The 20,280-nt window shown below is 49.9% G+C and overlaps 1 long non-coding RNA gene across 1 annotated transcript in view; it reads right to left on the reverse strand.

Annotated features, from left to right (window-relative positions):
- The window catches only part of LOC125335899, a 27,874-nt gene continuing 7,594 nt past the window's right edge, over positions 1-20,280 (reverse strand). The window contains exons 2-3 of the long non-coding RNA XR_007207583.1: positions 4,670-4,856; positions 1-4,083 (exon numbers count right to left, since the gene is read on the reverse strand). This is a non-coding gene — a long non-coding RNA (uncharacterized LOC125335899). The remainder of the gene's footprint in view (positions 4,084-4,669; positions 4,857-20,280) is intronic.

Raw genomic sequence — 20,280 nt, forward strand, 5'->3', positions numbered from 1 at the left:
CCAGGATTTATTTAGGAAGATTTTCTGGTTATTATCTACTTAGGAACAGAGGATTTGCCAGAACAGATCAGAGCATTTTCATCAAATCTGCCATCCTGCATGGAATGGAGATAGTGAGAGGACGTTCCTGGGGGAAAACTCTCTCTGGATTCTGTCAGAAGTGCAGGTGCAGGGCCTGGTGCTGTCGGAAAGGGGAGCAGAGGCAACGCTGGGGTAAAACCAGAAGCAGCAGCCATGTCCAGTCCCTGTCACACTGGAAGCAGCAAAAGCACTTTCAGCCTGCCCCGAGCCTCAGCCTGAGCCAACCCAGCAGAAGTGGAGGGGTTGCTCCCCTGCTGCAGGATGGTGAGAGCTGGCCCTGGGCTCCAACACATTAAAATAAACACAAATCCCTCCCCAACTCAGCCCCAGCTCTGGCCACATCCCCCTGGCTCAGCCACAAGGCCCCATTGCTCCTCTGTGTCATGTCTGGGGACACAGAGTACAAATACCCCCAGGCTCCACCAAGAAACACATTTTGGATATTCACACTGGCATTCCAGTGACAGCGGCATCATCCTGAGCCATGGAGGGCTTGGGAAATGTTTGGTTTATGAGGCAGGGTCGGAGCTGCTGCAAAAACAATCCCTGTTCTTAAAAAGAAAACTTTCTCTTTGTAAACAAAGGGTAAAACAAATGAAAGGAAAGAGGCCTGGGAAATGCCCTTTCCCATGCAGGATGCGGCTCTGGAAGGGCAGTGGAGATGAAATGCTCCGTGGCTGAGGGTGAGAGCGTGGGCTGGGCTGGGAGCACCGGGGCCGTGGTGGCCTCAGCTCCTTGGTGCTGCTCTCGTTTATAAATAGAAAGCACTGAGTTTTTATTAGAGTTCAGCGAGAGGGGCTGGAAGAATGACAGGAAACCTCTCCAAAAGAGCTGTTCCCAGGTCAGGCACAGCTCCCGGGGTCATGTCTGGAGCAGAACATCCCGAGAAGCGCCTCAGCTCATGGAGACAGCTCTGGGAATGAGGGGCTTCACTCTGCACCAGCTCCATGGGGTTGGTGCAGGGGCACCCCAAGGATGCTCTGTTCTCACCCCACTCTGTGTTTCCTGTTCAGGGCATCACCAGAGCATTGCCTTGGGTGTTTTATCCCCAGCACCTTCCCCAGGACTCGCAGGATGCAGCCAGCTCCTGCACTGCCACCCCATCCTGATGCTCATGAGGAAGCTGCTTCCCACACCAGTGCAGCGAGACCTTTCCATCACATCTTGGAGCTGCCCCAAGGCCTCTGGATGGGCACAGAAAGAGGAGGATGCACCCCTGGAAAGCCCCGAAGGTGGCTTAGTGTTCCTGGCTCCGGCAGAAGGAACACACTGGGTGTGCCAGGGTGGCTTTTGTGTGTGTGTGTCCCGTGTGTCTCGCCTGGTCCCTGCCACCCTCCAAACCTCTCCCAGGGAGCAGCACTCAGGCTGTGCCTGGTGGCCCTCAGCCATTTCTCCTAAAGTCATGGATTTTGGGCTGTTTCTCCTAAAATCCTGGAGGATGAGCTCCTCCAATGGCATTAACTCCTGCAAGATGCACCTGGGCACACCAAGGGTTACCTTACCCTGTCTAAGCTCCTCTGTGCTCCCTGATTTTACAGCTCCTGCTTTTAAATCTTACTTTTCTTGCTTGCCTCTCTGCTGGAAGCCACTTTTTTTTATCATCTATGCATTACACCTTCTAAAATACACCCCTTAATCCACGAAACTGCACCCAGCAATGCCCAGGGATCCATGACTGAAAGCATTTCCCCAGGGAATGTCCTTTACAGAGCCAGCAGGGTCAGAGGGAGAGGAAAAACAGCACACACACATGATCAATATTTTTTAAAATAGGATTTGAAAGCAAAGCATAAGAAGCCTCTATCTGGTTTTAATTTCTAATGGAAAAAAAAATATAGGGCTATTAATATATGGTGATGTTACTCCACTGGAAGAACAAAGTGTAGATAAAACCTGCAGGCTTAATGAGGCTCAGGAAAAATCAAATTGAAAGCAAACCTTTGAAAATCTCTAGGTAATCTGTGTTCCATTTATCATGCTTTGGCAATCAGAATGTAAAACCAGGCTTAACATAATGAGGAAAATCAAACAGGCTTTTTTTTTTTTCCCCTGCTGCTCTAAAACCCCAGAATATCATCATCACAAAAAAGGGGGGAAAAAAGGAGGAACTTCTGCCCTCCTGCTGGAGCACAGGGAATTTAATTGCAAAGGTTTCTTCCTGTGTGTCTGAGAAGACGATGCAAGACTGGGATTTTTTAACGACAGTATTTAAGCTCTCCTTGGTGACACCGAGCTGAAGCAGCGCTGCTGTCCTGAGCTGGCAGATGGGAAGGCAACAACGGTTTGTAACAAGCTGAAAATAGGAAAAAGCCAAAAAAAAAGACTTCTCTTGACATCTCCAGTTGGCCAGGTCAGCAGCACAGCACCGGCCCTGGCCAGGCTGGGGAGATGGACACTGGTGAGGAGGACACAGCTGAGGAAAAGCTGTGGGTTTGGTGATTCCAGACCCCTGAATCTTCCAATCACTGGAGGAGATCGTGCCATGCACCCCCAGAGCTGCCCTGTGCCAGCCTGACACTGCTCCCCCTGCCCAGGCAGTTTTGGGGCACACAGGGGTGGAGCCCAAGGCACCAGAGCCAGGACTCATCCTGAGTGCTGCCCCCAGCACTGGGCATCTCTGGGTGCCCCAGCTGTGAGCACAGAGGGGAAGCTGATATTTGGGAATCAGGCCTCCAAAAGGCGCAGCTGGAACCACTGCACTCTGGGATGGATGCTCCCCGTCCTGACACCGCTGCTCCTACAGAGCTGCAGGTGGCCGACACCCAGATCCAGACAAGATGCCTTTTACCCCAGGTACCCTTTTCCCTCACAGATTTCACTGCTGGACCTTCAGGATCTGAACAACTGTGGATGCTGAACAGACCCACAGTAACATCCTCTCCACCTGCATCCATGTTCCCACTGCTTTGTCCCATCTTTTAATCCCCACAGGATGCAGAAGGTCCTGCAGGCACCATGAAACCCTTGGGTTGGGGGCTGCTGAAGCTTCTTGCACAGCTCCTCCTTCCACTCTGAGGGTGGGATGCTGAAGCAGGACATGATGCCATCCGTGGCTTTTCCATGGTCACAATGCCACAGGTTGGGCAGGTCCCTGTAAAACTGGACAGAAATCACTGGGTGACCTCACCAGCTGCTGCTCCAGCCTTTTCCTCCCCAGTTCCCTGCTGCTTTCCTGGGAGAATGCTCATTGTTTATGGTTCATCACACTCAGCTCCTGCCCAATTCACCCCCGAGCCCAGGCAGGTTAAACCCACAGCGCTGTGATCTCTGCAAGCACCACCTGATTGAAACACATAAAAAAATAAAAGAGGGATATAAAACTGCCAGTTGCCCACAGAATCAAATTGAATTAGGCCAGTTCAGCCTCCCCTATCTTTCCTTGGTAATAAAACCACTCACTCTCCAAATATGGAATTCCAGGTCTGTAGGAAAGCAAATCCCTGAGCTCATGTGGGGCAGTGGGAGAGCTCAGCCCAGTGAGGGATGTCCTGGGCTCTCTCTTATCAGTAACTGCTGTTTATATGACCTGAAAATAAAACAACATCTCTCCACAGAGGGAGAGGCAACAGGTGTGGATCACAACCTTTCCTGGAGCTGTGGTGGCCTCACACAACAGCCAAAAATCTTCTCCTTCCCATCCAGAGGGAGGTTTCTGCTCTGCCCGTGCACATCATCCTCACCTTCCTCCTTCCCTTGCACCTTGCAGGGCTGGGGAGGGTCCAGAGCAGCTGCCAGGGGTTAATGAGCAAAACATCCTGAGTGAACCAGGCTGGTTAATGAGCATCTCTCCTGCCCTTGAAGAGCTGTGATGAGAATATTCCCTGCTCCAGTGATGCTGGGGATGTGACAGCCCAGCAAGGAGGGAGCTGGGAGTTGGGGGGAGACAATCGTTCCAGCCAAGTTCATCTACATTAATCTTGCACTCATTAAAATCAGTTGTTCTGTTTCTAATTCAACCAGTGCTGCCAAGATCCAGAATTAAAAATTGATGAGTTAGTGTCCCTGGAAAAAAAAAGAAAAAAAAAAAAAAAGTAAGTTCATCATCCAGAGCATCACGGATTTTTAAAATAATCATAAAAATTGTCTGGCTGCTCCTTCGGGCTTGACACCTCCACGAGGGCTGGGAAAGTGTACAAAAACTGAGAATGTTACCCAATCATGGGAGCTCAGAGGCTGAGCTGCTTGGGAGCAGCCCCCAAAATGGCCTCACTTATGGGGAAAACCCAAATCCTGAGCCACAGGGGAGGGATGAGCTCGTTTGGCTGCTCTCATCCTGCCTCAGAACAAGCAGCCAGGTGCTCCGTGGGTGCAGAGCAGCACCCAGCGGGAACGTGTGAGTTAACAGCAGAAGTAAATAATGACTTTCTAACTCTGCATGAGTGACAAACTCGACATGATTTTTAATATACGCCTAATTAAGGTCACTGATGACAATAGCTGGAGACAAAGATGATAAACACCATTTATTTGAAGCAGATGAGAATTTGAAAAAGGCTCTCCGAGAACCCAAACTAAACAATATTTCAGAGAAAGCCAGAGCCCTCCCAGCCCATAAAAACACCCACAACCTCCAATGGCTTTTGCTGACCCAGGCTGGAGCGATCCCGCTGAGCTGTCTGGGTCTCTCTCCACAAAAGCTGCTGCTTTCCCTCATTAAAAGGCACCATGTTTACAAAGTAAAGCTCAAGCAGGAAAACACGGATCCAGGCCAATCCCAAACCAACCCTGGGAGAAGTTTGAGATTAACTCCTTTAGAGCTGAGTAGACGTCGCTTCCTGAAGGAGAACAAATAAAGATGGGCTGTCAGTGATGTGGGTATTTGTAGCATGCATTCATTGCCTTCAGGATCTGGATAAACACCCATTAGCTTTCAAGGTGATAAATCAAGTATTAATTAACCTGCTGGGGGGAAAAAAATAATAGGGATATTAATGTTTTAAAGGGAAGCTTCCAGCTGAGGGAAACAAAGGAAGAGAGCAAAGTTGAACTTCTCAAATAGAACCTTTTTGTGCTGGAAAGGGGCAATGGGCAGAGGATAGACCAGCTGGGCACTCTGGCTGGGAATGGCAGGCTCTGCTTTGGTAACAGGGAAAAAACAAAATAAAAAAATGCTTTCTTGGCATGTCTGCCAAGCTTCAGGGTGGAGAAGGGCTTGGAGTGAAAATTTAATGGTCACTGGTGCCCGAGCCAACCCCTGCCAGCACAGAGCCACGTCCCCAGGAGCAGTCCCCCCTGGCACAGTGGGAAATGGCATTCATCACCTCCAGACAAGAGTGCAACAACTGCTTTTTGCTCTAATTTCCCTCCACAGGCCCCTTCTGTAGTGCAAGCAATGAAAATCCAGAGCCAACAGTAGGAAAGCAGCAGCAGAAGGGGCAGGACATGTTGTGGCTGTTACAGAGAGACGGAGCAGACCTTGGCCCTCAGATCCCCTTTCCCTCTGTCCCACTCAGGGACCAGCTGAGGGAACTCTCCCTTCTTTGGAGCTCCTGCAAAGCAGCCACATCCCAAGGAGACCAGCAGGGCTCAGCTCAGCACACGCATGAGCACCACAGAGAAAAGAGAAATATTTCTGCAGGATTAGTCTGTTTTCTAAGCAAAAATGCCAAAATGAGATGCGACACCAAAAACTGGACAGCAAAAAGAAACCAATTTCCTGGTGGCAGCAGTACAAGGCCTGCAGGCCCACCACAGCATCCAGCTCCCTGCCATGGCTTGGCTGCATCCCTTCTCTCTGCAGCTTCCAAGGGACGTAAATCAGAAGTTTGGAGTTATTTTGCAAAATGAGACACAGCTCTCCTGCAGTCGAGGAGGGATGGTGCTTAACAAAGCACAAAAATCCTCTATGAGACGTGGTCTTCAGGATAAACTTCCTTTGCCTGTGCTCCACCCCTACAAACCCAAATCTTTAACAACTTCAAGCTCTTTTTAAATTTTTTTAATATCTAAGGAGAAAAAAAGCATATGCAGTCCTCCTTTTCCTGCCCATTTTTAGCTTTTTTCTTTCCCTCTGCATATTCCCCAGCTCTCTACCCACACATAGCCACACTGCAGACAAACCATCCTAAAAAAATTGAGAGAGGTCTGAAAAAACAACAGTTATCCAGGGCGTCATCAGCTTCCAGAAATGCAAACTGGCTTAGGAAACCACAACCTCTTTCTGTTGTTGTTATTTTTTATACTGGATTTTTCACAATCTTGGTTTAAAGATTGGCAAGGGAGGGACTCGCTCCTTCCTCACCCTCCTCAGTCCTCTACTCCCCTGTTATATTCAGACATTTCTCGCCAGCCTTGTTCATCTCACATTTCAGGGCACAGCAAATGTTTGTGCACGGGGCGGGGGCAGGGATGATGAGTCAATTAGACACCTCATAAAAATCTGATTTAGAAAATTCCCTCCCCAGCTGCGAGCGCGGCCGCCACAAACCAGCTCGGCCCAGTGCCCCCCTCGCAGACAGAGAGTGGTTTCCTGCAGTGAAACCTCTCCCGCCCTGCTTAAATGTCATGTATGATGAGGAATCTGCCACTGGAACTGAGAGACACCCTCACAGCTCAATAAATCACATTGCAGGAGGGTTTCTGTGCTATCCCCACTGCTCCTTTAGCTCCACAGCCTCCCTGCTCCGTGTGCTCCTGCTCATCACCGAGCCCTGCAGCCCTCCCGTGTTCCAGCTGAGAACTCAGCCCTGCACTGAGCTCAGCCCTCTGAACCCTCTGCTCTTGCTGTTGTTCCCATCACTCCAGCCACAACTTTCTGAGCCGCAAAGGAAATCCCAAGGGATGAACCATTTGTCATCCTGATTCCATTTTATACCCACAGCACCTTCCAGTGCCTTCCCCAGGCACGCAGGAAATTGGAGGGTGGACTGAGGGGTGGCACCTCTTCATCCTCCCTGCAGATGGTCAGAGCCACCTGCTGCCTTCCACACTGCTCATCTTGGACAAGACCCAAACCAGCCCCCCGGGGAGTCATGTTGGACTTGCACAGCCTCCCACAGTGCAAAACCTGCTCCCCACAGTGCCAAACCTCCCACAGCGCAAAACTTCCTCTCAAGTGCAAAACCTTCTCCCCACAGAGCAAAACCTTCTCCCTCAGTGCAAAACCTTCTCTCCTCATGCAAATCCTTCTCCCCACAGAGTAAAACCTTCTCTCCTAGAGCAAAACCTTCTCTCCTCATGCAAATCCTTCTCCCCATGGAGCAAAACCTTCCCTCCTAGAGCAAAACCTTATCCCACAGAGCAAAACCTTCTCTCCTCATGCAAAACCTTTTCCCATAGTGCAAAACCCTCTCCCCACAGAGCAAAACCTTCTCCCCAGTGCAAAACCTTCTTTCCTCATGCAAAACCTTCTCCCACAGCACAAAACCTTCTCTTCATAGTGCAAAAACTTCTCTCCCAGTGCAGCCAACCTGGCAACATCATCTAAATGTGTCCATTCCCCCTGCATGAAGTGTAATCTGAGAAATTACAGTGTTTTAGGATAGGTTTTGATTTTATGGGACTGGTCAGGTTCAGAAACGAAAATGAAACAAACAACGCTGAGCTCCAGCCTGTTGGAGCAGCATCATTTCAGGCAGAACACAGCACTGCAATATTCATACCAGGAGACACTAATTCCATACTAAAAAGAGTTGAGTTTTTTTAATGCCCCAGCAAACCCGGCCATTTCATAACCAGTGACCCTGCAGGGTGCAGCCAAGCTGGGTGGGTGTTACAAAGCAGCACCAAGACAGTATAAACTCCCCGTGAAGCCATGAGGCACAGCAGCCAGCAGCTACTGGGGCCAGTGGCCAGCTGGGCTGGGATGAGGGCTGGTCTGGCTGTGCTGATCGTAGTCTGGAGTGACCAAAATCACAGAGCACTGCAAGGCCACAGGATCGTGGCACACTCGTTTCCATCAACAGCTTCACACCCCTCCCACAAGGAGCTGGTGGTTTCCTTTGTGGGCCAGAGGATTCTGTTGCACCAGTGGGGCCCTGTTTCATTTTGCCCTGGGTGAATATGCCCCGTTTTGTGGCTGGGTAAAGTAACTAAACTCATTATTCAATCAAATTTGCCCAGACTTTTACTTTTCCTTTCTCCAGTGAGCCCTGGGGACACTGGGAGGAGTCCAGGCAGGAGAAGGCCAGTGGGCTCCAGACCCCAGACAGGGTGATGTCCGTGGTGTCAGTGCCAAAGCCCACAAAGCAGAACAGGGAGAGCATCAGCCAGGTGAGGATTTATCAGCCATCCAAGGCTAATGCAGTATTTTGCACTGGACAAGTCTCTCCTTCTCTCCCCAGACCAGTCCAGCCCAGCCCATGTGAGTGCTGGTCCTGACATAAACCCCATGTTTCTGACTGCTTGCTGGAGATAGCACATCCCAGAACAACCAAATGCAGGGCAAGGAAGGATACTGCCCTTGGATCTCTCCTTTTTAACCAAGAAAACAAGGTAATGCTGATGTAATGAGAGAGTGACCATTATTTGCCATTGAGCTTCATAAAAATGTGAGGAAAGATGCCTGAATTGTAATTAAGTCCTGGGAGCAAAACAATGTGTACCTGGCTAGACTGCAGAGAGATGAACTCATTACTTCATCCACGTCTCAGGCTTCTGCCTGTTTTCCTCTGCAACAGAACCATCAGCTTGGGCTGCAGACAAGGGCTTTAAAAAGCAAATAATCCTTCCAAAAGAGCCAGGCCAGCACAATTCCTACATGGCTGAGCTGGGAATCTCCAAGCAGCCTCGTTTCTAGGGAGACTGATGGGCAAACACTCTGAAATCCAAAAGGGCAGAGCTCCCCAAACCAGAGTGTCAGGAGGGAGCTCACTCCAGATTTTTCCAGCAGCCAGACAGCTCCTGCAGCTGCCAGGCTTTTCCATGGATTGTCCAGGCCGGATTTTCTGCTGAGGAGCATCGAGGGCCTGAGCTGCCCTTTTCATCTCGGGAATGCACAGCTGTGAGAGGGAGGCCGAGCTTCCTCCTGCACGACGTGGCTCCAGAAGTGGGGATTTGTGCCCAAGCCATGGAGGCCATGCTGGGATCACGTTTTGGGATCACATTCTGGGATCACATTCCAACTCAGGCTGCGCAGGATGAGAGGGATGGGCAGGTGGGCGGTGCAGGCACCCAGTTGCCTTTGGGAAAAAAAACCCAGCAAAACCCATCTGGTGTTTGAACAGTGAAGTAAAAACAACCTAAAGCCACGATCTAGAAAGTTTTTAGGGCATAAAAGAAAAAAGAGCAGGCACCATCAGCCTCGTCTCCCCCAAGAGCCAGCTGAGCAACCTCCTACAGTGGCAAACATCCTCAAACCCTCAGACAGAACGTCACTGTTCCTCTCACACTCAGATTTGGTGACTCTGGGCTTGATAAAGACTCAAAAATCTGTGTGCTGCTATTGCTTCATGCATGATGAGGCTGGAGCAGGCAGGTCTCATGTTTTGAGGTGCCAGTTGATAATCCCAGGTGTTGGGAGAGAATTCCATGTGCCTCTTGCTGGCATCCCACAGCCAGATCCACCAAGATCCCTCCCCAGCCAAATGCCTTTAATCCCCAGTGAAACACATCTGTGTCCTTAAAGTTAAGCATTTTCTAAGTGTTTTGTCAGAATGTTGTGGAGTGAGGCACAAAGGTGGCCTGGGATGGCACAGCCTGGGGCAAAACACATTCCACAACGTGCTGAGGAATCTGGGCAGGGTCAGTGACATGGTCCTTGCAGGGAAAACATCATGGAAGCTGCAACAGCCAGGAGCAGAGCTCTGAGAGCCACAGAGGCTCAGCCTCGCCCAGCACTGCCAAGGCTCCCTGCCTTCCCCATCCTGCTGGGAAGAGCTTGGCTCCAGCCCCGGCAGGCTGACCACAAGCCCTGTCTGCAGGAATATCTTTGTTAAAACGCTCATTCACACTGCAGCCACGGCGCTGGCTGGGAGAACACAGATCAGGCTTTTTGTCAAACAAATCCCATTCCAAGTGTCTGGGAGGACAGGGAAGGCTGCCGTGGGGCTGCTTTGAAGGGTTTACAGTTCACTGCAGCATTTTACAGCTGCAGTTGTTTCCATAACCAAGTCCAAGAGAGGCTGAGAACAGGAAGGAATTAGGCACTCATGCAAAGACCATTAAAGTCAAGGGGAATCTTTCCATTGACTTGAGAGGGTTTGGCTCCCAGCCCTGGATATCAGGGTCTGTTGTGGGGGATTTGGAGCAGGGAATGGGAGCGGGACTTTGCAGGTTTTCTCAGCATTTGTGATGGAGTTCAGCACAGAAGGTCTCTGTGGCCGTTTCTCTGCATGTAAATTAAGAAGTGACTGCTCCTCTGAGGTGCAAGGCCCTCAGTGACCATCCTGGGCACCTCCTCTGCCATTCCTGCGATGACAGCCCTAATACCAAATGGGTTGGAGTAGCACACTCCTATGGGAATTCCTATGGGAAACAAGATTTCTTTATGGGCCCTGACTTGTCAGCCCCTGATGCATAAACCGCATATGATGTATCAGTCCAAGAGGCAAAATACCACGAACCAGAAGCTTCAGCAGATCTGAAAATTGTGTTCATCCCAAGCTCAAATTCCCATGGGGAATGAAGCTCCCACTGGGATTCAGGCAGCTTTTCACTGACTCCAACCCTGCCTGCTCACTTACAGCCAAGAGCTCTGCACAGGTGGGCTCTGTCTTTAGATGGAGGGCAGGAACCTGCACCAAAATGACAGCAGATCTGAGCTGCCTCCACTGCTCCGTGCAGAGAAACAGGGATCTGACCTGCCCTGCCCTGCCCTGCCTGGGACCTCACCTCTGGAAAATGATGCTTTCCAAGGAGTGTCTTCCCAGGCACCCAAAACTGCCAGCACAGGAACCACAGCACACCCCAGGAAACTTATGACTCTTTTAAAACACACGTGAGAGCCTAATTTGCTGCTAAGAGGAGCAGTGATGCTTCTCTGGGCTGGCAGGGGGAGAACTGGTCAGGTGAGTTCAGTGCTGTGCCAGGCGCAGGTCTCTGCAAGCCAGGGGAGGGAGGAATTGGCACCGGGGAAGTGTTGGGTCATTTTCTGCCTCAGCCACTTCATTTTTCCCGTGCTGGTAAAACCAGGGAGGACAAATCTCCACCCCATGTGACATGGGAAAGGTCAGACCACAGCTCCAGGAAGAGGGAAATGAGGAGGGTTTGAGCCTGGCCAGCTCTGCTTTCCCATCAGCCTGGGCTCTGGGTGCACAGGAGAAAACATCCAGGGGCTGGAATTGTGCTTCCCACTCCTCCTGGCCTGGGAGTGTGCCTGGGAGCAGAGCAAGGCGGCAAAGGAGGAGTTATTCCAGCCACAGGCTTAGGAACACCTCTGCCTCCTGGCAGATGCTCCTTACTTGGGCTGGGTTTAGGAAAACAGAGGTGACCAAGCCCTGCTGCAGCCTTCAGTGGGAAATAGAGGGATGAGAGTGTGCTGAGCTGCAAGAAACTCGATCCCAGAAAGGGGAAAAGGGGGGGTGGAGAAGGAAATTCATCCTAAACCCAAACTAACTTGGTGACCCAAACCAACTCTGCAGAGTCGAGCTCTGCCAACAGACTCAGGGAGCCAGAGAGGACAGAAACATCCAAAACACTGATTTTGGGGTCTAAAAACTGATTTTGGTGCAGTCAGTGCCACATCCAATGGGCTTTGGGCAGTGAGTGTCACCTTTCTGACATAACCTGACAGTGATTTGACTCAAGAGCAATGTGCTGACCCCAGTAACCTCTGTGGAGTGATGGTCTGAGTGTTCCCTACGGGAACATCCATCCCCACACCCAGGAGTCTCCACCAGCCTGGAGGGAGAGGCCACGGGAAGCCAGTTGGGGCCTTTTGCTTCCAGAGGGATGTGGGTTTAGGAAATGAGCTTTTCTACCACCTGCTGCAAGTTCAGAGGGCTGAGTTGCCAAATCTGACAGGAACTGGGGGCTCATTAACATGACTGAGGCTTTGGCACCGGGAACTTTCTCCGCTTCCATTTTTAGGACACTGAGAGGCCGTGGCAGGAGCTCAAGGAGGGCGGGTTTGCACCACTGCATTATGAAGTCTAGACAGGGCTGGAGTCTGCAGGCCTGGAGAATCCCTTTTCCCTGCCACTCAACACCCAGCAGCATTCCTGAAGCTGGGAAGTGTTTCATTCTCTCATTCAGACAGACCCTCCTGCACCATTGTGTCCCTCCAAAAGCTCCAGCTCCAAAGCTGTGCCTGGAAAACAGGAGTTGCCAGCGCTGCTGACCACATGCCAGCATCAAGTTTGGTTTGACCAAACCTGGCCAGGCTGCTCGGAGGAAGGAAGCAGGGAAAGAAAAGTTTTTTAAACTGCTTAAATCCTATATTTTCATTCCTGCCTGGAATGAAAACTGTAGCTTTGGAGCAATTCTTGAAATATCTGCTTTTAGCTGGTTTTATTCCTGTCTTTTCCTCACTCTGAGCCAACCAGGGAAAACCACCCACCTGGGGAATCCACCAGGCAGGGCTCCCTTCTCCATTAAAAGATGCTCAAGAGGTGCTCACCAATATCTGCCACCAGCCCCAAAAGGAGCAGGAGACTTTCTGAACCTAAACCAAAAATTAAAACAGAAACAATTTTAATTTATTGGAAGATTTCTGTTGGGCCTTAGGTGCTAAATGCACTTCCATGAGTTGAGGGGCAGCTTGTGCAAGGATAGCATTCCAGCAGCTCCTGAAATACAGCCTGGGAGCAACGCTGGGGGCTGGGACAGTCCTTTCCTGCCCAGCCTCGGGAATGGGGATGAAATCTGGGCAAATCCACCTGTAACTGCTCAGCCTGCCGGAGATCCAGTGGCGAGGCCTCAGTCATTCAGCAGCAACTCAAAGGAAGAAAAATAGGATCCAGTGAGGCTTTAGGATTCCCAGGCTGCCTCTGGCAGCACAGGGAGCACGTCTGTGCTTTCCCTAAGTGGATTGAGAAGCGCCCAGGATCAGTATGAGCACATGCCAGATGCTGGGGAATCATCTCCCACTTAGAGCAATTACGAGGATGTCCCAGAATCCAATAAAGCAATTGAGGAGAGGAGCATCTGGTGGTGCTTGTCATGCACAGGGAGATAAATCTGGGTAATAAAGAGGTGTGATTTTTTTTTCTCTTGAGTCATCATATGCCATTTGGCACTGGGTATATGTGATTCCTCCTCCTCTGGTGGTTTTCCTCGGGAGGAGATGAGCTGAGCATCCTTTCCCCAGCAGGGATGAGGAGCTGCTCCCCTTCCCCTGACCTTTCTCTGCTGATACCAGACACCAGGAGCTGATCCCCCAATCCCATCAGCATCCCCCAGATACAAATCAACACTTTGCAGCATCCAGCAGCACCTCCAGCCTGAGAAATCCCCATGTGCGGCCTTCTCCCTATCTCTGACCTTGTCCTCTCCATGCTCCCAGCCATGGGAAAAGCTCCAGAGCTCCAGATAAGAGAATCAAGGAGTCATGGGATTGTTTGGGTTGGAAGGGACCTCAGAGATCATCTCCTTCCTGGAGGTCATGGGCAGGGACACCTTCCACTATCCCAGGTTGCTCCAAGCCCCATCCAACCGGGCCTTGGACACTTCCAGGGATGGGGCAGCCACAGCTTCTCTGGGAATTCAATCCCAGCCCCTCACCACCCTCACAGGGAAGAATTTATTCCTAATATCCCATCAGAACCTGGTCTCTTTCAGTTTGAGCCCATTTCCCCTTGTCCTGTCCCTACAATTCCTGATGAAGAGTCCCTGGAGTCTCCACATAACCTTCTCCCCAGAGAACCCACAGCAAGTTCAGATTTAAAGGAGAGGCAAAGTGGCAAAGCAGGGAAGGTTTCTTCCCACATAAACCAGCCAGAAAATAATCACAGTGCAGAGGCAGCACTGCAGATTACACAGCACCGATCCCATCCAGCACAAACACACGGCTGAACAGCTCCTTAAAAATACTCCATGGATGATTCCTAGAAGTAATCACCAGCAAATTTTATTTGTGGGAAAGTGCAGCAGAGCTGAGCTATGTTTAATAGTGGAAAGAAGATAAAAGTAATCTCCAAAGGTCTGAAAATGCAGACCCTGTGCTTGGATAAACTTCAGTACATCCCCATGCAGTAAATGCCAGCACAGCTCAGGGATGTTTCTCTCGGTGTGGGCAGCCATTCAGGGAATATTTGGTTTTCAGATCAGAAGCAGTCATTAAAGCATCTTCCCTGAGCTTCTTTTCACCACAAGCTAAAACATTTCATCCAATAACTGGAGGCGGTTGGAGGTTTGATAATTCAGAGCTTTGCAATGAGTGACACTCCCCAGGCCAGGGCCAGCTGAGCCAGGGCCCTTTCCCACAAAGGAATTCACTCCCTGCCCTCACAAACAACTTCTACTCCCATTTTCCTTCCCAGAGACTTCTCAGACAACACTGGGAAAAGGGGCTGAGGGAGAGCAGCATGAAGAAAAATGAGTGGGCAAACACTGGGGAGCCTCAGGGCCAGCAAACATCACTCACTGGGACCGCGTGCCCTGGAAGCTCCAGCAGCCACAGGGAGTATCCTCCAGGCTCCCAAACCTCCCACCCTCCTCAAATCATCCTGCCAGGAAGAATTCCAGAACTCAGTGGTCCTTGGAGAATCTGCTCCTTCTTTTTATTCCTTTTTCCTTTGGGCTTTTCCTAAAGCAGAGCTTTTTCTCCCCAAGTAATTTCCTCCAAACTTCTGCAAAGAAACACGACCGGCGTCTGTTGTGGCAGCAGCATCCACTCAAAAAGCACTGAGTGGCCCAAAGTCGCCCAGTACACTCAGGGTGTCACAATGTGAACACTGGAATAATTTACGCGCCAAATTGGTGCTCTCTGTTTACTTTTGGTGAGATTAAAATGCTTGGCATCAGCTCTGGGTTTTCAGGGCTGTGAATTCAATTTGCAGAGGGCACCTGGGAGAGAGGGGGATGGGTTTTTTCCCAGGGATTAATACTGCTTGTTTGGAACATCTTAGAGGCTGTGAAACCACCATTCTGGATCACAGCTTATGTGAAAGGCAAAGTTTAAAAAAAAAATTATATTTGCAATCAAACTCACTTTATTCCTTTCAAGAAGCTGCTGCTTTTCTTCTTAAACCTTTCACTTTGACCATTTCTGTGTTTAAAATCTGCCTGTTTGTGTCCCCAGCTCCTGGCCTGAGTCCCCCTTCTCTTGCTTGTAGCACAGGCCTACAACTCTATCAACTGCACAAAATGCGCTTTTAATGTCCCCACTAGGGGCCATTAAAAATGGGCTTTAAAGTATGAATTTAATGACTTTGGATAAAATTGAGTTCATGCACAATATCTGACTCTAAAAGTGTGTGTAAATATTTAACTAATTCATGGAGGGAACAGAGCTAAGGGATTTGGGGGGAAGGGAAGGGAAGGGAAGGGGAAGGGGAAGGGGAAGGGGAAGGGGCACTGAGTGCCATGTCCAGTCCTGCTTTGGGCACCTCCAGAGATTGGACTCCACCACTTCCCTGGGCAGCCCCTTCCAAGGCCTGACCACCCTTTCCAGAAAGAAAATTCCTCCTGATTCCAACCTGAACCTCCCCTGGTGCAGCTCGAGGCCACTTCCTCTTGTCCTGTCCTTCTAATGTCCCTTTCTGCACCGTAACTTGTCTGTCATTAATAACACGAGAAGCTGCTGATGTGAGATGAGCAGAAATGAATGAATTCCCAGCCTCCCACTCTGGCCATGTCCAGCCCTTCCTCACCATCATCACCCACATTCCAGCAGGCTCCTAAACAACAAAGGGCTGTGGCCAAGCCCAGAGCTATTTTTGCATTGTTAATGCCCCTAGGAGCCTGTGCCAGCTCCCACAAAAACATCCAGAATATAATGGGAGAAGCCAGACAAAGAAAGAGCTCAGTTGTCACCTTTTTTTCAAGGACATTTTGCAGTTGAGCTTCCCCTACTTAACTGCATCTCCAGCTAAAGCCAAACGTTGCCATACGGGCAAAAAAATTCCAGCCCTTAGGAGATGTGGATCCTCAGGGATCCAGCAAAATGACAGCAACCTCAGCTGCAATTATTGCCCCATAATCTGCATGTCATGAATAAGTTGGGAATTCAGCAATAGCTGCAATCAACGCTCACAGTTTGATGGGGAAGATGGGCAGCAGTTGAGTGCTGTGTAAATATTCATTTTCGAACTTTTCCTTTCAAAAACCCTTCACATTTTTCCTGTGGAGGCCCCACGCAACAAAAAGAGGGAAGGAGTGCAGGGCCTGTGTTCTCCACCCCCCAAACCCCCCATCAGAAAAATGGATAATTTAGAAAACGAGAAAAAACTTCAACCACAACTAAAACCGAGGCTTTTCTCCTCCTGTTCTTTGAGCCATTTGGCTCCCAGATGTTTTTAAGAGCTCCCAGAATGTGGGAATCAGAGCCAACAGGGCACCCACACCATGGCCAAGGGGAAAACTTGCTGTTCTGAACTCATTTTGGGTGCATGGACTGAATGTTCATGTTTTGTGCAGTGAAAAACACCAAAAATGGTGATTTGGAAATGCAGGAGGCCCCATCCAACCCACACAGCACAGTGCCAGGGTGGAGGAGAGGAACAAACACCTTGGCATGACCCAGATCCGATGGAGAAGGTGGTCACTTCCAGCTATCCAATAGATTTTTGCTCATCAGCTGGTTCCCTCTGTGATTTATTTTTGACTCTGGAAGTGCTTGGGCCAGCTGGTGTTTTCCCTGAGCTGACGCAGCTGCAAATCCCATGAGGAAGGTGCAGACCAACCTCTGAACCCCCTCAAAGAGACACTTTCCATGTTAGAGACAGGATCCCACTTTCTTGAGCAGATTTGGAGCACGGGAGAGAGAGAGGGGAGGTGACCTTGTGTGAGCCCAGCAGTGCCGAGGGCAGGTCCCTCACCCCTGTGAGCCCAAACTGTCCCTCTCCCATCACTCTGTGGCCCTCAGAGATGGCTGCAGGGTGGCCCAGAGGAACATCTGGAGCAGCAGAAAGCAAAGAGATGATTCCAGCAGTTTGCAGGAACAGCTGGGGCTCCTCTCACTGCCAATTAAAGAGTTGCCCTGACAGTTTCTTACATAAATATCAGACATCCCCACACATCACCAGTTCTACCAGGCAGGACACAAATGACAAGGACTCCTCAGCTTTTTGCTTCCCACCATCACAGAAGCCTGGCTACCAAGGGCAGCATGAAAAAATCCCTCTCTGTGGTTATTGCACACAGCAGATGAACAAATCCACCTCACTGGCATTGGCCTCTGAATGAGCAGCAAGGGCAGAAGAATGAAAAACACAAGGACAAGCACAAAACCCCCCCAAGAGCCCCTGTAGCTCACTGGAGAAATGGGATTCTCTGGAAATGACTTTGGCTCCAGCTGAATCCATGTGTGAACCGGAACTGAGAGGAATAATTCACTGTGCACTGACTTTCACCATGGGCCCCGAGATTCAAATCCATGTTCTTTCCAAATGACTGTAATTTCCAGCCCATCTCCTGTGATGAGGTACACAGCCAGCTCGAAATTCCCCCACGGCACTTGAATAAATACTTTAACCTGAGATATAATTTACTAAGATTTAAATGTGAGCTCGGGAAGATCTATTTCTGCTGCAGGAACTTGTGCTAAAATTGGCACCAGCTCTCTCCAAGGCTTTCTCCATCTCCAGAACACTGGGCTTGGGGGGGGAGAATCTACCTGTGTCCTTCTCCATGGACTGCAGAGACTTGAAAATATGGAGACAAACAAGGTCAGAGACGTTTTCCACTCCTGGAGGCGCTAGGAGAGGAGAACAGGCATTAAACACCAGAACCTGCAGCCCAGGTGCCCCCTGATCTCACTGGTCCTTGGTGGCAAAGGGTCAATAAGGATGTCAGGGAAGGACAGAGCTGAAAAACAGCTGAATTTTCTGCTGATAAGAGACTCCTCCTTCTGAGCCTTATTAAAACTATCCTGGCTATTTTCTTGCTTGAAAAAATGTCTTACTGCCAGTTCTCCAGAAAGACTGGGAGTTTTCTGGTGTGAAATGGGATGAACCAAGGGTAACTGACCCCTACAGCAGCACTGGAGGGCAGGTTCAGCCCAAGATCATTGCTCTGGCACAGGAATTCATGTTTAAAATCCTGGGGGCATTTTACACAGAGACATTTGAACCTACACAGGGTCCCAGCATCGTAATTTCATTTTAATTTGATCTGGGCACACGATTGTGCTGGAAACAATCACAGATTCCTGGGAGAACACTCCCAGGCTCAGCAGGAATTCTGTTACTGCAAGGGATTCATGGATTCTCCTTGGATTATGTTCTACTGGCAGAGAAACTCAACGCTGGTGCTGCTTTCCAAGGAAGTGAGAAAACTGGAAGCAAAGTTGATGAGCAGTTAAGGCCCAAACAGTGTGATGGTCAGAAAGCCAGAGGAGGTGGCAGGTGATTGGTCAGGTTGTGATCACCCCAATCCTGCAGCCACATCCAGCCCAGCACCATTAGGAATGAGCTGTTGCTCTCTCGAGATCCTTCCCAGCTCCTCCTTTTTTGTTGTTGCTTCTTTCTTAATTTCTGCCCCAGTTATTGCAGAATAAACTATTGAACGAATCCCTACATGAGCGCTGTGTCCCAAAATCGTGTACTTTTATTACCCAACCCTGTGTCCACAGAGACACCCCCCACCACAAGAGTTACTGCCACCAGTTCCTGTGGCCAGCACTGAGCCAAGGTTAAGGTGACCCTGGTGACAGCAGAGATTAATAAGGGCAGGAAGAGGAAAAACAAACACACACACCCCCTAAAAAAACCTCTGGAAAAGCTGAGCAGGGCCGTGGTGTCCCAAAGGCTGCCTGGGAAGAGGAAGGATCTTCCCCACAGGCTGACACTGTGCTCACACACACCTGCCCAGCTGCTCTGCAGTTTGCTTTTGACCATCCCAATTTGCTGGTGCTTTTAAATTAACAATTTCCGCTCTGGACTGAGGATGAAAGGGCTTTTCCCCCTCCCCTTAGTATAGCAAACACTGAAAACCAGTTTGGGATTGACATGTTCACTCCCTTTCTTTTCTTCCCTTGGCAGTTCTGAAACGTGAGGGTGTTTCCCAAAAGTCAAGGGATAGAGAGATGCTGGAATGAAACAGCAGAGGAGGAGGAGGAGGAGGAGGAGGAAGGGGAAGGGGAAGAGCAAGAGGAAGAGGAAGAGGAAGAGGAAGAGGAAACGGAAGGGGAAGAGGAAAGGGAAGAGGAAAAGGGAAGGAGGAAAAGAGGAGAAGGGGAAGGGGAAGGGGAAGGGGAAGGGGAAGGGGAAGGGGAAGGGGAAGTTGGTTTCTCCTTCATCCCATAACTGATCCCTTGGCACTTCCAGTGCCATCCAAGGTCCTTCCCAAATCCCTGCTCTCACCCATAACATGCCCCCAGGATACACAAGCATCCATCCCTCCCTGCTTTAGCAGTTCCACTTTATCTTCCTATTAAAAGCCTCATTTCCCAGCCTGGGTGTGCCTGTGGTTTTCCCTGGGACAAGATGTGCCACTGTAAGAGCAAACAGCAACGAGGTCATAGAATTTCCTCTAAATAATTGAAATCAGTGTTCCTGCAGACACAGAGGAGTCGGGCAGCCTCCTCCACAGAGACACACAATGTACAATTAACTCCTGAGGCAACTCATTAGCTACTGGAAATTAATGCTGCTCTTTTCTTTAGAGTATTTGCTTTTGAGGATAAAGATGTCCCAATGTCCACCACAGCCTGCCCACGCCCCAAAACTGGAGATTGGCTGTTTTCTTTTGTGGTCTGCATGAACCAGTGCTGGGCTGAGAGCTGGAAGTTTGGGATCCATCTGTGACTTTCCCATCACTGGAAGGAAGCACAAAGCCCTTCATTTTCTCTGGATTGTGCACAATCCTTGTCCCATCCACTATCACGCTTTTAAATTATTATACAGGGAGTCCCCACCCCAGCCCTCAGTGGTTTTACTGAGAAACTGGTGGGGAGAGGAGCTATTTCAAGATTTGGAAAATGTTACAGCAGCTCGAAGAGAGGTTCAAACCCTCTGCCCTGGGTTTGGGGCCTGGCCCAGCCAACAGCAAAGGGAACATCTGTGCCTCTTCCCAGCCCTTCTGCCTGGTTTCCACTGCACTGCCTGCTAACAATAGACAAATAAAATAATAAAAGCTCCTCTCTTCAAAAGCCATTAAAATAAAATAAAAACCCTCTGCAAGCAATCTGTGTTTTATCTTCTTAATGGCCCCAAAGCCTCC

This window comes from Corvus hawaiiensis, chromosome 19 (genome assembly GCF_020740725.1).
Source record: "Corvus hawaiiensis isolate bCorHaw1 chromosome 19, bCorHaw1.pri.cur, whole genome shotgun sequence".
In the NCBI taxonomy this organism is placed as follows: Eukaryota; Metazoa; Chordata; class Aves; order Passeriformes; family Corvidae; genus Corvus; species Corvus hawaiiensis.